The following is a 14,029-nucleotide window of genomic DNA, read 5'->3' on the forward strand; positions in this document are numbered from 1 at the left end:
GTTAACACCTACAATTTCACTAACTGTTGGTGTTATTTTCCATTGAGATTCTGGAGGCTAGGGAGCTTGTGTGTTTTTTGTTAATTTTCCTATTTCCTTGAAGCAAGAGACTTTATATAGCCTTCAAGTGCAAGGACTTCAGACCAATTCTTTGTATTACACTTGGTTGCCTCTTGGCTATATAACTGCTGAGTGCAAATCATTGAACTCTTTAAGAAAGTATTGTAGAGAATAAATCATTATGGGTAAAAATTGTTCTTTGTCCTGCCTTTTTCCTTTTTTTAAAAAAGTAGTTTATTGATTTTTAGAGAGAGGAAGAGAAAGGGAGAGAAAAGCATTGATGTGAGAGAAAATAATTGATCGCTGCCTCCTGCACGCCCCCTACCTGGGATTGAGCCCACAACCCAGGCATGTGCCATTGACCAGGAGTCTAACCTAGTACACAGGACTAAGCCCAACCAACTGAGCCACTACGGCCGGGCATCTCATTTTTTTTTTTTTGGCGGGGGGGGGTGATAGGCTGCCTCCTGCACGCCCCCTACCTGGGATTGAGCCCACAACCCAGGCATGTGCCATTGACCAGGAATCTAACCTAGTACACAGGACTACGCCCAACCAACTGAGCCACTCTGGCCGGGCATCTCATTTTTTTTTTTTTTTTTGGAATAGTGGTATCAGTCATCCTATTTTTAAAGACAGCCAACCAGTTGGTATTCATTCAGGCTACATATTTTGTGTGGTGTTCATGACCTCCAATAATATTTCACTTGTATATTTTTTTGTGTTTGGAAGCAATGCCACAGTACTGGTTTATTAGAGTCAAGTTTCCTGAACCAGGGTTTATGAACCCTTGAAAGTTTGGACTTTGGAAAGAAGACTCATAGATCTCATTAGCTTTTCCAATAAAACTGACCTTGCCCATAAAGTTAAAAACTGAAGAGGGGGGAGAAATACTCAAATATAAGATATCATTTGGTGACATTAATCCACCCTGGGACACTAGTATGTTCTGACCTAATGGAAAAGGTTGATAGTTCTTAGAAGGCCCAGAAAAGATGAGATGTATTTGGAAAAAAATGACAAATAGTTTTCAAACAAATATATTCTGAGATTGTCAGTCTTTGGTTTAAATTTTTATTTACAAGGATGTAATTTCTCAAATTTAAGATATCATTTGGTGACATTAATCCACCCTGGGACACTAGTATGTTCTGACCTAATGGAAAAGGGTAATAGTTCCTAGAAGGCCCAGAAAAGATGAGATGTATTTGGAGAAAAATGACAAATAGTTTTCAAACAAATATATTCTGAGATTGTCAGTCTTTGGTTTAAATTTTTATTTACAAGGATGTAATTTTTTTTCTCCTTAAAATACCCAGTTCTGAGGCCTGGCAGAAGTCATAAGCATATGACCACATGTTAGATGTCAGGGTTATATGATAATTTTGGAAAAACTATGAACAATTGATTAAAGAGTTTGGCAATAAAAAAAAAAGAGTTAGACTTTGAATACCCTTCAAAAGGCACAGACAGCCAATCAATGATAAAGAAGTGGCAAGAACCAATCAGAAGAGGATTGTGTCATCATAAGGTAAGTGACACTCTTCTATGATATATCTAACCGAAGCCCAGAGGAGTCAGAGCTTTTAGAAGATTTAGAAATGGGAATCCTATAAGAATACACCACCACCAAGCTACTTGAGTCTATCTGTCCCTGGAGAAAAAGAAGAGCTTTGAATCCATCCAATATTGATATTGCTGACTTGATTGGAGTTTTAAGAAACAAGATTGTCTGGAAAATTTGCATACTCTGATCAAGACGCTATAAGAAATGGGAAGAGTAGTTTACAACATAGTACCTGTTGAGGAAAGTCAGTGAAAAAACTCAACTTACTCAGAATTTTACTTTTATGTGTCTGTATTCTTCAATAACCTGTTAGAAGTATATGCACATCTGGAAAGCCATTCATTTTGTATGTAATCTAGATTACGTTAACTCTGGGAAGTATAACAGAGAGGAACATGATGTCTCTTAGCTGAGCTAAAGGGCCATGGTCTTTCCTCGGGCTCTTATTTCCAGCAATATATGTTTTTAAAACTATATTCTAACTGTAAAATTAAGGAAATTTGGCTCAAGTTAAAAGTGGCAAAACTATTTTCCTTTTTGTAAGTAGTGATAGCACAACTGGTGCTGTTATGCTAGTAAATACAAATGATGAGTTCATGCCTTCAAGATCTGAAAGTATATAAATATAATCAACATTTTTCTAGATTAAAAAAGGCAGGAAAGAATCAGAGAAATGATTTGCTTTTTTAATACAAACTATTTGTCTTGCTGTCATATTCAGTCCTCTCAGTCTTATTCATCTACCCTCTTCCACCGCCTACGGAAGCCATCAGCGATGGAGCAACATCTCAACTTGAGATGTTGAGGGAAAATATTAACAATTTGTGAGCTGACTCAACTCTAATGGTGGAAATTTACATATTTCTCCTGAAAGACTTCAGAATAATTTTTAACATTCAGAACCTAAGAAAAGATAGCAAAACTATTGCAATCAGTATGCAATCATAAATCATTGTGCTCTGTTGATTTTGAGTTTCTTTATATCTTTTTTATTTTATACTCTCATTCTCTCTCCCTTCCCTCCTCTTTCTTTTTGTTTTTACTCTGTGTAGCAGACATCCATTTTACCCATATTTGTTTCTCCTTTCCTTCTAGGCACACTGAAAAGCCAATGGATTGGAAGGAAAGTAATATATGCCCTGTCTGTATGGAGATATTTAAGTTGACAGTACAAGATGCACCAGCACTTTCTTTCCCTGAAATTGTGAAAAATGCGTGTTGAGAAAGAGATGCCAAAATCATAAAACAGCCTGAATTCAATGCAGCTACCCTGGCAAGTCAATTTTCTTGGTTACTGCAGTATAATCTAGCTAGCCCATCCTGACTGTTATACTCACTTTGCATTATCTTTTTTTTTCCATTTTGGTTTTTATTATTTTAATTTGCTCTCATCCTTGGGTACTTCTTCATGTTACTGAACATGCTTAATCAATCTTCACCTTTAATTTAACAAGTATACATCTATAAGGATGTACAGGTATTACTGCTATGAAGAACCAGTTTCATTGGAGTATGAAGCTAGCAGGAGTCTTGTCAATTCAGGTTGAACCACAGGTGCGCACTAGGGGAGTGGGTAAGTACGGGGCTACTTCTGCTTGAGAAAGAGGCCTTCCTATGGCTAACTAAATCCATGGTGTGTTTATGAAAAGAGCATATGCACTGGCACCAGAGAAACTCAATTTTTAATTCTAATTCCACCCCTCTCCCCTCCAGACCTTTGAGTAATGCTAAACTCATTCTGCCTCAGGAAACATCTACAAAATAGAGAAATGATATATCAAATTTGGGGTTTGGTTGTGATTAAAGATAACAATATAAAAACATTTGGCTTACAGTTGATAGTTGATAAAAGATAAATGCTATTATTATGTTCTGCTTTCCTGTCAAGATTTTGAAGATGACCAGGTGCTGGAGGCTTCAGGGAAGAAAACTGGGTACTAATAGTGCCCTTTGTTCTCCAGCCTTGGTGTCGCGTTCTGCTCGACTCTCCTCTATTGATTTCCCAAACCCTTTGAGGGATAGTTCCAAAATATATCGACTTAGGTAACTGAAAAGAAACACAAGTCAGTATTCTCCTCAGGCTAACAAGAATCTTATTTGGGCAGATGGCACGCTTGAATTCCTGGAATGATGTTTATTCCTTGCACCACACACTGTTCATGTTACTGCCATTTGGCATGCAACAAGCTTTGTAAAATGTACTATGTATCAGGAAAGCAATATAGCGACATGTTTCCTACTATGTAAGACACCTGGTCTGAGTTTGGTAGGGGGTTAGTTGGGGAAGAACCTCTTAAGTGTCTTCAGGAAGATTCAATGTAGGTTAATAGTTAAATATAGAGTTCATACCCAAGGTCTGTCACTTACGATCTGTGTGACTGATTAAATCATTTTTGTCTCAGTTTTCCTACAACATTGGGAAGATGGCAATGTTCCCCACCTTGTAGTTTTGACGGAGGATTAAACAATTATATACAACACCTTCAGAACAACATTTGGTACCTCATATGTGCTATGTAAGTGTGGTTATAATCATTATTACAGTAGAAGGAGTATAGAAGAAAGGCAATAGTTAGTTTTCTAGAACTTCAGTGTATACCAGCTTGTCAACTGTATATCTATGTAGTTGTATTCTTTCTTATAAGAATAATGAGAGAATCCTCTAGGGCTGTGGAACCTCCTTAGCTTCTATTCCTATTTTAAGGAACAGGAGAAGCTGTGTAGAAATAATGTAAGTAAAAGTGGATGCTTAGACAGACTTTGGCCAATGACAAATTTCATGGTTTTGCAATAGCCTCAAAATATAGAGGCTTCTTAACTCTCAAATTTTTGAATAACTAAAGTCCAAATGCTGCTGCTGAAAACATCAGGGAAAGATTGAAGTCCCCAGGCCTGGCTGGTTCTCTACTTGAACAGAATCTGTGGAGGAGTTAATCATGAAAGAAGAGGAGGGAATAAGATTATGAGCTGGGAATGAATGCACTGGAGGTATACTAGGTCTGCTAACCGCATTGACAGTTGAAGAACAAAAGTCAAGGCAAATGTGTTATGAGTAGTCTAAGTCTATTATCATAAAAACCAGCCTCCTTATTCAGAGGGTATAAGTTAGTGTCCAGGAAATGACAGGGAAACATCCGGGCTACAGGCGGATGAATTGATGTACAGGTATTACTGCTATGAAGAACCAGTTTCATTGGAGTATGAAGCTAGCAGGAGTCTTGTCAATTCAGGTTGAACCACAGGTGCGCACTAGGGGAGTGGGTAAGTACGGGGCTACTTCTGCTTGAGAAAGAGGCCTTCCTATAGCTAACTAAATTCATGGTGTGTTTATGAAAAGAGCATACACACTGGCACCAGAGAAACTCAATTTTTAATTCTAATTCCACCCCTCTCCCCTCCAGACCTTTGAGTAATGCTAAACTCATTCTGCCTCAGGAAACATCTACAAAATAGAGAAATGATATATCAAATTTGGGGTTTGGTTGTGATTAAAGATAACAATATAAAAACATTTGGCTTACAGTTGATAGTTGATAAAAGATAAATGCTATTATTATGTTCTGCTTTCCTGTCAAGATTTTGAAGATGACCAGGTGCTGGAGGCTTCAGGGAAGAAAACTGGGTACTAATAGTGCCCTTTGTTCTCCAGCCTTGGTGTCGCCTTCTGCTCGACTCTCCTATACTGATTTCCCAAACCCTTTGAGGGATAGTTCCAAAATATATCGACTTAGGTAACTGAAAAGAAACACAAGTCAGTATTCTCCTCAGGCTAACAAGAATCTTATTTGGGCAGATGGCACGCTTGAATTCCTGGAATGATGTTTATTCCTTGCACCACACACTGTTCATGTTACTGCCATTTGGCATGCAACAAGCTTTGTAAAATGTACTATGCATCAGGAAAGCAACATAGCGACATGTTTCCTACTATGTAAGGCACCTGGTCTGAGTTTGGTAGGGGGTTAGTTGGGGAAGAACCTCTTAAGTGTCTTCAGGAAGATTCAATGTAGGTTAATAGTTAAATATAGAGTTCATACCCAAGGTCTGTCACTTACGATCTGTGTGACTGATTAAATCATTTTTGTCTCAGTTTTCCTACAACATTGGGAAGATGGCAATGTTCCCCACCTTGTAGTTTTGAGGGAGGATTAAACAATTATATACAACACCTTCAGAACAACACTTGGCACCTCATATGTGCTATGTAAGTGTGGCTATAATCATTATTACAGTAGAAGGAGTATAGAAGAAAGGCAATAGTTAGTTTTCTAGAACTTCGGTGCATACCAGCTTCTCAACTGTATATCTATGTAGTTGTATTCTTTCTTATGAGAATGAGAGAATCCTCTATGGCTGTGGAACCTCCTTAGCTTCTATTCCTATTTTAAGGAACAGGAGAAGCTGTGTAGAAATAATGTAAGTAAAAGTGGATGCTTAGACAGATTTTGGCCAATGACAAATTTCACAGTTTTGCAATAGCCTCAAAATATAGATGCTTCTTAACTCTTAAATTTTTAAATAACTGAAGGCCAAATACTGCTGCTGAAAACATCAGGGAAAGATTGAAGTCCCCAGGCCTGGCTGGTTCTCTACTTGAACAGAATCTGTGGAGGAGTTAATCATGAAAGAAGAGGAGGGAATAAGATTATGAGCTGGGAATGAATGCACTGGAGGTATACTAGGTCTGCTAACCACATTGACAGTTGAAGAACAAAAGTCAAGGCAAATGTGTTATGAGTAGTCTAAGTCTATTAATCATAAAAACCAGCCAGTAAGGCAAGAGGAATAAGATGCCTCCTTATTCAGAGGGTATAAGGTAGTGTCCAGGAAATGATAGGGAAACATCCGGGCTACAGGCGGATGAATTGCATAGCTCTCTTGAAACTTACCATAAGCAAGCAGGAGAGGCAGCTAGTAGTACTGTTTTGACAATGGCCCATCTTCAATAAATTAGTTCATATATTTAAATATTTATTAAGCACTGACTATATGGTAGACCCAATGATTATCTGAATAAATAATGATCGATACAGAGTAGAATTTCAGAGTAAACTGTAGGATTTGGTGACTGATGAGCTGAGGCTGGGGAGGAAGAAGAGGCCAAGGAGATTTCTCAGGTGTTATAGACCATAGAAAGCACCAGTTTGGAGGAACTATGAGATTTTAGTTTCAAGGTGCACTGTACTTGCAAGACCATTAGAATGGGATTTTTTTTTACCCTTTAAAGATAACTATTAATGGAAAAAGGAAGGCAGAAACCTAATGTTGATGCTTTGAGAGAAATTGGAAGGTAAGGAAGTAGAGATGATGATAGTCCATTCTTTCAAGAGAATTATGAAGACTTACCTGGCACTATAATTATCATAAAATATGGTCAAAAAAGACTTTTTAATGGAAAATATTTAATAGCCTAGTGAGAAGAATAAATTGGAAGGGACAAATTTAAAGAAATGATGGATCATTGACCCCAGAAGAGTCAGTGGGTTCAGATCAATCTTGGAAGAATGAACATTTAGCAAGAAAAGAAAATAAAAAACTCACTATCTAGGATTGGATGAAAGCAGAAATTCTTTCTACAAGTAAAGGGGAGAGGTTTTATTTCTGGGTCCCTACGGTCAAATGGATGGTATTATAGAGAGATAATATTTAGGCTAAAAATAAACATATAGTTTTTAATATTGTCAAAGTATAATGGATCATCAAGAGCGGTTGTATGTTATTTTTGATTGGAGATAGGCAGGAAAGAGCTAAGCGATTATTTATTGGAAATGTATATGCATTTGAAATAGAGTGGCTCATTCCAATGACCCAGTCTACTGCTGATTCTCTGATTTTTCAGAACTTGTTTTACACATTTACTTTCCAGTCTAACACTATCCTGGGTATTTTTCGAAGGCCTAGAGAGCAGAAAAATATTGATTTTTAAATTAAGCTTGTAAAAAGACTTTAAATCCTGTGCTTGCTTCTGATAAGAGAGGGAGAAGAATGTTTTCACCTTTAAATGGCAAAGAAATGGAAGTAGCAATAAACCTAAATTTGGCCACATGAATCTTTGTAATTTAATGCAAATTTGAGGATACATTCCCTTGGAATTTATCTGAATAATGAAATTCAGATCATGGATGTTGGGGGGAAAGAAAAATATCACTAGTTATAATAGAGATGGTCGTGAAATGGGGAGAAGGAGGCAGCGCAATGTAAAAGAGGAATCACCTGCTCCCATTCTAAAGATTACACTTCTCTGTTGTTGTTTTAAATATGTTTTTATTGATTTTTTTAGAGAGAAAGGAAGGGAGAGGGATAGAAAGCCAGAAACATCGGTGAGAGAGAAACAGCATCGATAGGCTGCCTTCTGCACGCGCCCCACAGAGACTGAGCCTGCAACCTGAGCACTTGCCCTGACAGGGAATCAAACTGGTGGCCTTTTGGTTCCTGGGTTGATACACCTGCTGGGTGTGAATATACTTAATACAACTAACAATTATCTTAACACAACCAAAAATTAACAATATAGTACACTACTGATTGACATTAGCTCCTCAAATAAAAGTCCCCACTATAGAGATGAATTAATAATTGTTGGATAATACTTTTAGATCTTTAGAAGCAATCATTAATGCCAGTTCCTATTTACTGGTGTGTACTCCATCTTAGATATTCATTTAAAAAATTACTCTGGGATTGAGTATGGACTAACCAGCAGAAAGACTAATGGCAGGACAACCTATAAGAAAGCAGGTACAATATTCTATCCAAGAGGGTCAGAGCCAGTAACAAGGGGGCTGGGGATGGAGGGAAGGAAGATTCATCTGAGAATAAACATTTTTCAAAATCAAGAGCAACTTTTCCAAGGAAATAACATGGATCCAGCATGGATTATTCTTAAATAATATGAAGTGGCTCCTAATGATCACTACTTCCTTTTCTAAATGATCGTAAATCATGCTGCTAATAAAATATTCTGGAATCAATACACTTCTTTGATAAGTTCAAGAAGCCACCAAAGGAAAATGGCCTGAAGGATGGTTGGTGAGGTAGTTTAAATCAAGCCAACTACTTTGCCCAGAAAGTCATTTTAGTTTATGGTTATAGATGCAGATATAGAAAGAGAAGAAATAATAAAAAAGAGAGAATGATAAAGGTAAAACAACAATCAGAGAATTGCAGCTCAGTGTAGGTTCATCGATTATAACAAACGTACCTCTTTGGTATGGGATGTTGACAGTGGAGAGGACTGTGCAGCTCAAGGAGACAGGAAATACAGGGGACACTCCCTACTTGCTGCTCAATTTTGCTGTGAACCTAAAACTGCTCTAAAAAATAGTTTGTTTAAAGAATAAAAACCATTTTTATATGCGTTAATCAAATTAAAAGTTTAGTTGAGGATAAAGAGAGGCTCAAGAATTTTAATACCCTGACTTTTAAACATATACAAAAATTGGACTTATTCAAAGAATATTTCCAAAGCAAGATAGCAGTATAACCAATCAAAGATTTAAGATGACACTTAAGATCCTTGTTACAATAATATGTTTTCTTTTTGAAAGAAAGATAGACATGTAAGCATATTCATCCACAAATAATTTTTACAGTTTTATGTTTATTTTTTCTAACCACTGTTTTAAATGTATGCAAAATGCATAAATTATTCTAATACACAGAGGAAAAATTATCCTGAAATAAATGTTCTTGACATGGATAAAATGGTTCCTACCTTTTTGTGTTCTTTAATACAGTTTTAATCACTAAATTATATACTTTGCATGTAATGAGTTTAAATTATTTTATAGTGAATCATGATAATATACTGAAAGGCTAAGTATGTAGCTCACTGTGGTTTTCTTTTAAACATAATTATCCCTTCTTCAAATGGACTCAGAGTACCACATCACACTCAGCTCTGGACCTATCAGTGAGGATCCTCCCACCTGTTTTATACCTGAAATTGTGAAAAGGTGGTAATAGGCCAACTAGCTAAACTCCTAATCGTCATTAGGAGCAACGATGCAAAACTCAGGCAGGTTCCTACCTGCTTTTTAGGTAGAAAGTTGCTAGTAGGACAAATCCAAATAAAAGGTTTGACAATGTCACAGAAAGTAAAATTATTCTTCAGTCTTTTCAGAAATTTCACAAGAATACTGAGTATATGCTATTGTCTCAAGCATATGTGAACACAATTTGTAAGGTTCAAAACACAAGATAAATCTATCGTCACAATCTAAAATACTTGGTTTCAGGTAAAATGAGATTTGCTTCTGATAAATATCTTACAATCACAAAAAAACTTTACTTCTAGTGAAATAAAATTACATTCTCAGACTGTAAATATTGAGTTGATCCAACCTAATGATTTCTGCTCAAAAAGATTTGTCAATGAAAATGGATAGAAATGAGCAATAGCATATGTGAGCAAAACAGGAAGAACTCATTACTGTCATAGTATAAGAAGTAGATATTTTACATGCCCCTTAATTCCATGTTTTATTCAATGATTATACAATACTCATTCTGAGCCACACATATTCTGCAGAGAAAACACCCTCCTTCCTCCATCTGCCCCTATCTTTACTCATATTAGGGACACTTTGAATATAATTTGCTGAGGAAGAAAACTTATGGGAGATCATGGTTATTTCACCACCACAAATGACTAGTCCTGACATCAGACAATTCCCAGACCCACCCAAGTGTGATGGGAAGACTTAGCAAAGAAAAATACAGGACACCCTGTTAAATTTAAACTTCAGATAAATAATGAATTTTTACAAAATATAAAAATGTCCCAAAAGCTGCATTGGAGAGCACTAAAAATTAATTTTTAAATAAAAATTATTCATTACACTAAAAACCTATTACTTAAGTTTATTCATTAAATTTAGTGCATCGCAGTACACGAAAATTATTTTGCACTAAAAAGTATTCATTGTTTACATAAAATTCAAATTTAACTAGGCATCCTGTATTTTATCTGGCAATCCTCAGTAAAGATATTTTGTAGAACAATGCCTTTATCTCCTTTCAGACCGTGTGTTCCTTTATGGTAATGATGGAGCAACTAAAACTTTAATGGTGAGCTCCTAAAACAATGCATGATATATAATGGACATACAATAGAAATGTGTTGCATAAGAAAAATAAATGTAAAGAATGAATTTTAAAGAACTGATGTAGACATATAGAGGATGGTTGGATGGATGGTTGAATGGATGGATAGATATAGGTATTTACCCTATAGTTTGCTTTGTTAGCATAGCTCAACAAAATAATTATTACCCGTACTGGCAAAAAGTGAAGCCAGAGTTCCAGCCCCACCTGGTTTACCTCTTTGGCAACTGGTAGGAGCAACAGCACAGCTGCTATTCTATTTTGGCTACAGTGTGGCTGTGTAGTGGATGGAAATGGACATACCCGTCTTCCTTCATGTGAAACCTCGGGGTGCACACTGAAACTTTGGCTCCACTTGAATTAACCACTTCTCCGGATGAAAACTAAGATGAAGACCCACTAGAAGATCCGAATCTTCATTGAATAATTAGGGATTAAACAACGAGTTTATGGTAAAAAGCAAAGAACTCTATGACTCTCTCATAAATTGCCATTGGCAGCCTCTGGATATATTTCATTCTAAAATCCAAGATGATAACCCCCCAAACAAGCAAGATGTTCATTAAGCTACTGAGCTCTCATATTAAGTGTATCCTGTTTCGTTTTTATTTTTGAAAAAAAAAACACAACAAAATATTCTCCCAGGAATATACTAAACTCTATCTGTAAATACAAACTTTCAGGACTGAAATGTGATTGACATGATAGAGCATAATTTAAATAAACTTTACCAGCACCCCCACATACATATAATATTATAGATTATAGAATATATGTCTAGATATACAAAAGATATAAATATGTAAATATATTTATAAACATAAGTATATAAAATATAATATATGAAATGATATATGGCTATCAATTGATTTACGCATGGATAAATCAGTAAATAAATAGGTGATAGATTCAGATTCGGATGTGATTTCACAGATTTATAACTTTAAATCACAATAACTAATGAATATTAATCAGGCAACACATCTCAGAAATGACCACGACCCCCATAACATTGTGAAATGTGAGGTATAACTTGCTTTTGATGTTCTACCCTTCTGATGCCTTTTCTTCTCCAACACCTGGGCTGTGGACCTATTTTTCAAGCCCCTGAACCATCTGAGCCTCCTGCTCCACCACCCTCCCCAGGACTGTCACATCATTGGCTGGTTCTCCAAGGCAGCTTCCCAGTGCGTTACTCAGTCATCTAGAATTGGTTGCCATCCTGCTCCCAGTGCAAACCTCAGTAGCAACTTGACAATTCCCTCACCGTGGCTTCTGTGCCTTCCTGGAAGAATGACAATAATTTTAGCTGAGAACTGAATTAGCAGACACCACAGGACCCACCTGTCTTTTTTACCAGGGTAACTTGGACTTCAACAGTGTCACTGTTTTGTGATCTCACTCCAAAGAGTGACTGGTGATGTGACTTCTTGGCCAAGTAAGAAGGGAGTTAGAGTCATTGTTGTTATTGTTGGATTATTCTGGCAGCCTAGTGAGGGAGACTTGATAAGTGAGGCATGATGGAACACCGCATATGCTCCTGAGCAAAACTAGCTTCTAAACAGTTGAAGTTCCTGGAAGTTTCTTTTGTGGTTCCCTCTTGCTTAGTATTTCATGTTTGAGCTCCTCCAATAGGAAATCAATGTTTCCCACTTAATCTGCTCAAATTTAAGTCACACTTTTTATAGCACATGACTGCTCATTTCATTCTTGTCCCCAAACCTTTGACCTCAATTTTCCCCCTTCTAGTCCTTCTCGATTAACTACAGATCTTCAGGAAACCTCATCTACCTACTCCAGTCCATATGAAACACTTTATGTGACCTCTTGGTACATTCCTAGTTTAAATGCATTTCTTGCTGTGTTACCAAGTATTTTCTTCTCTAGTGGAAACTGAACAATCAACCCCCATTATAATTATTTTCAAAGTTGCAACTTTTCTATTTTATTCATGGAAGGGATAAGATTGAGTCAATTTCTTTAAATGTATATGTATTCCTGATTAAGCATTCTAGATCGATTTGAAATTTATTACATGGTTACAATTCATTTTGGAAGTAATAGCAAATAGTATCAGTGCCCCTGCACATGTAACCTGGGGGTCAGAGGCTGTGGATATTGGTGAGAACAGGTGGTAACACTCGAAGTACATTCAGAACCCAATTTTGTATGTGATAACTTTCTTTAAAATGTTTAAACTAAAATACTATTTTTGAGACAAGAACAGGACACAGGAGCACACACTTTACAGATAGCCTAGTCAAATGGTTGCTAAGAATACAAGCGATAAATTCAGAACTTGATTTTCTGTGTCTTGGAGTGGACTTCCAAAAAGCTCCAAATTCGGTCTCGTATAAGTAGAAAACATATTCCAATAAAGGATATATAAATGAAAATATTTGAAAAGTTTATGAATTGATTCGGTCTCATATAAGTAGAAAACATATTCCAAATAGTTAAGGGATATATAAATGAAAATATTTGAAAAGTTTATGAATTTTTCGGGACGTTGCTTTATCTTGTCATTTAGTTAATTCAACAAATACGTAGGGAACACATATTGGCTATCTCTGCCTCTGTGTGAGGAGCTGGGTGATAAGAACTAAGGCAAACTCCCTACCACCACGGCGCTCACAGTCTAGATATGGAGACCACCACACCAACCAGCACGCCCAGCGTGACATCTCCAGCTCCCAGGCAGCAGAACGCGTGCAATATATCTCTGTTGTTTATCTTTCAATCAAGCAATTAAAAAAATCCTTCCCTGCCACCCATTGCCGTTGAAAGTGCCTCCAAGCCGCTGTGCGCAGCAGGACAATTTGACGGGACTTTGGGGAAGGGACAGGGACTGGCTGGTCGCACAGTCTGGGCCAGAGATCCTTTGCCGGCCAGCTGCCCTGGAAGTAACAGGGTCTGGAACTCCTTCGGTGATTCGGAAAATGGAAACGGGGCGGGGCACCCCGTGTCCTCGGGCTTCCCCACCACTTTCTGGTCGGAGCCATTTAGCCTCTGCAGGGAGGACGGCAATGAACTGGAAAACATTTCCAGGAGTGAACCCCCCAAAGGTCAGTCTCTGGCTGTGCGCGACTGCGGGGGTCTGGCCTCTTCTCTTGCAAAGGGATGAAGGAGTCCGAACGAGGAGATCTTTACTCCGCGAAGATTCTAAACCCCAGCGGGTCCCACCAACTTCAGCACCAGGCAGCCACTGCCGGGGCGGGGCCAGGGGTGTCGCCTTGGGACTCGTTACCCTGGGACCCGGACCCTGAGCGACAGCCGCGCCCCTCCGCCCACCATCAC

Source organism: Myotis brandtii, unplaced genomic scaffold (genome assembly GCF_000412655.1).
Source record: "Myotis brandtii unplaced genomic scaffold, ASM41265v1 scaffold907, whole genome shotgun sequence".
NCBI classification, from domain to species: Eukaryota; Metazoa; Chordata; class Mammalia; order Chiroptera; family Vespertilionidae; genus Myotis; species Myotis brandtii.